Here is a 3,585-nt window from a genome sequence, read left to right on the forward strand (position 1 = left end):
TGGCGATTCACAGACCTGTACCCCGGGGATAAAAATATATTGTATATTTATTTAAAATTAAAAATTAAAAATTATAAAAAATCCTACTAAACAATGAATGTGTCAACCAGGAAATAAAAGAAGAAATTATAAAGTACAAGGAAACAGGGGTGCCTGGTTGGCTCAGTGGGTTAAGCCTCTGCCTTCGGATCAGGTTGTGATCCCAGAGTCCTGGGATTGAGCCCCGCATTGGGCTCTGTGCTCAGCAGGGAGCCTGCCTCCTCCTCTCTCTCTGTCTGCCTCTCCATCTACTTGTGATCTCTGTCTATCAAATAAATAAAATCTTTAAAAAAAAAAAAAAGTACAAGGAAACAAATGAAAATGAAAACAAAATTGTCCAAAATCTTTGGGATACAGCAAAAGTGTTCTAAGAGGGAAGTTTATAACAACACAGGCCTACCTCAAGAAGAAAGAAAAATCTCAAACTAACTTTACACTCAAGGGAGTAGAAAAACAACAACAAACAAAACCTAAAACCAGCAGAAGGAAGAAAATAATAAATATTAGAGCAGAAATAAATGATACAGAAACTAAAAAAGCAAGAGAACAGATCAATGAAACCAGGAGCTGGTTCTTTGAGGAAAGAAAAAATAAAATAAAATTTATAAACCATTAGTCAGACTTATCAAGAAAAAAAGGAGAAAGGACTCAAATAAAAAAAATTGCAAATGAGAGAGAGAAATAACAGCCAAAACCACAGAAATACAATTATTAGATAAATAATACAATTATTTATAGAAAATAATTAGAAATACAATTATTCGATAAAAACTGTATGCCAAAAAAATTAGACAACCTAGAAAAAATGGATAAATTTCTAGAAACACTACCAAACTACCAAAACTGAAACAGGAAGAAATGGAAAATCTGAACAGACCAATATCCAACAAAGAAATTAGATCAGTAATGTTAAAACGCCCAACAAACAAAAGTCAAGGACCAGATAGTTTCACAGGCAAATTCTAACAAACTAAATTAAAGAGTTAATACCTATTCTTATCAAATCACTCCAAAAATATAAAAGGAAGGAAAACTTCCAAATTCACTTAGGAGACCAGCATCTACTTGATACCAAAATGAGATAAAGACAATTCTAAAACGAGAGAACTACAAGCCAAAATCCCTGATGAATGCAAATGCAAAACCCTCAACAAAATACTAGCAAACTTAATCCAACAATACATTTAAAAAAATCATTCACCATAATCAAATGGGATTTATTCCTGGGTTGCAAGTGTGGTTCAATATTTGCAAATTAATCAACATGATACATCACATCAATAAGAGAAAGGATATGTATCATATGATCATTTCAATACATGCAGAAAAAGCATTTGATAAAGTACAACATCCATTCATGATAAAAACCCTCAACAAAACAGGGAACATGCCTCAGCATAATTAAGGCCACTCATGAAAAAATAACATCCTTCATGGAAGGATCCTCCATGGATCCTTCATGGAAAAAAACAGCCTTTTCCTTAAGGTCAGGAACATGAAAAAGATGCCCACTCTCACTTTTATTCAAAATAGTACTGGAAGTCCTAGCCACAGCAATCAGACAAGAAAAAGAAGTAAATGGCACCCAAACTGGTAAGGAAGGAGTAAAACTTTCAATATTTGCAGATGACATGATATTATATACAGAATGACCAAAAGATCATCAAAAAACTTCTAGAACTGATAAACAAATTCAGTAAATAGTAGAATACAAAATCAATGTAGAGAAATCTGTTTCATTTCTATATACCAATCATGAAGCAGCAGGAAGAGAAAGTAAGAAAATAATCCCATTTACAGTTGCAACAAAAATAATAAGATATCTAGGAATAGACATGCATCTTGCTTGTTCAAAAAGAGGCTTGGGACTCAAAACTGTAGATTTCTGCTCCCAAGACCTCAAGGAGAACAGGGTGGTGGAAGAGACCTTCACTGTGAAGGAGGTCTCCGAGGTCCTGAGAGGGCTGCAGGCTGTAGTCTACAGTGAGCTGGAGTTTGAGTTCATCAACACAGCCCACACCAGTGTGTTACCTCTGTGGCAGCTTTTCTCACAAGCTAGAAGTAGTGCCTCAAACCACAGACAGATATCTCCAAAGATGAAAACAGAGAATCATTAGAACAAGTTGCAGAATTTGAAAAGGCAGAATTTAAATCTTCAAATAAAAAGCCCATCATAGATACCATGAAGTCAAAATTTGCTCCACTTAACAAGGGTGAAACAACAGAACTTCTGAACAAGGAAACTTTTAAGACTTCAAGAAGAGAATGAGAAAGTCAAGGCTGAAGACCATTGAAATATAGGCAACACATGCATTAGATGAGAAGTCAAAGCTAAAAAGAGAACTGCGGGATTTACAGCCTGACCAAAGAAATTAAAAGGATTTTATAAAGGTCTAAGACTTGAATGACTGGAAAACACAGTAGCTTCTTTAAAGAGTAAGTTTCAGAGGACACTTAATGGCAAGACAGAAAACCAGAAGTCCCTGGAGGAGAATCTAGCAATGGCCAACCATGACCTATTCAGGGTTCAGAAGCAGCTGAGCATGGCTGAAAAGGAATTAGAGAAGAAATTCCAACAAACAGCAGCTTATCAAAACATGAAAGGCATTCTCACCAGGAAGAATGACCAAATCAAAGACCTGGGGAGAAGACTGGCCAAATACAAACCTGAACATTGAAACCTGAAGATTTCTTCTGGAAATTGCCACAATGTGAAAGTACAAGCTGTTTCTTACCTCAGGCATGTATTTTGAAGCAGTCTGTTATAGTCTCTCTCCTTATTTTTCTAACATATAGACTTTGCTTCTAATATTTAGAATTAGACTTCCTATTTCAGGTACCTAATTGAAAAGAGAGGAACCTACTAACTAATTCTAGCCAATCATCTTAAACTTCTAGAGCTCTAGAGTCTTAGTTCCAATGCAATGAGAATTCTTTATAGTAAAAAGTGATTTTTAGAGTGGGAACACGAGTTTTATCCTTTTGAATTAGTATAAAGAGTGTATCATTTCAATAACTGTTAAAACTAAATTTTAAAAAATCTGTCTAGTTCAAACTCTAGAAGAGTTTCTTTATGCTTTCTTCCTGAAGTTTTATACTTTAGCTTTTATGTTTAGGCACAGGATCCATTTTGACTTAATTTGGGGGGGGGTATGTAAATGTGTATGTGTATGATATAAAGGTTAAGATTCTTTTTTTTCTTTTTTTTTCATTTTTTCCTCATATCCAGTTTTTCAGCACTGGTTTTTGGAAAACTACCCTTTTCTCATTTAATTACTTTGGCAAACTTATTGAATATTAATTGACCAAATGGCCTATTTTTTCTGTTTCATTGACCTGCATGTGCATCCTCATGCCAGTTATACTATCTTGAAGTAATGGAGTTTTATAATAAATCTTGAAATAAAGTTGTGTGAGTTCTAAGCTTTTGGTCTTTTCTTGTTTTTAATAATTCTAGGTTCTTAACACACACACACATACATATGAATCAATTTGTGCTTTTCTTCTAAAACACCTACAAGGATTTTGATTGACTATATCTGATCA

General features: G+C 34.3%; 1 pseudogene; it reads left to right on the forward strand.

Annotated features, from left to right (window-relative positions):
• Positions 1-1,872: 1,872 nt before the first annotated feature.
• On the forward strand, positions 1,873-2,717 carry LOC131831121 (leucine zipper transcription factor-like protein 1; annotated as a pseudogene).
• Positions 2,718-3,585: the final 868 nt, after the last annotated feature.

The sequence above is a fragment of the Mustela lutreola genome, chromosome 5, assembly GCF_030435805.1.
Source record: "Mustela lutreola isolate mMusLut2 chromosome 5, mMusLut2.pri, whole genome shotgun sequence".
Lineage (NCBI taxonomy): Eukaryota > Metazoa > Chordata > Mammalia > Carnivora > Mustelidae > Mustela > Mustela lutreola.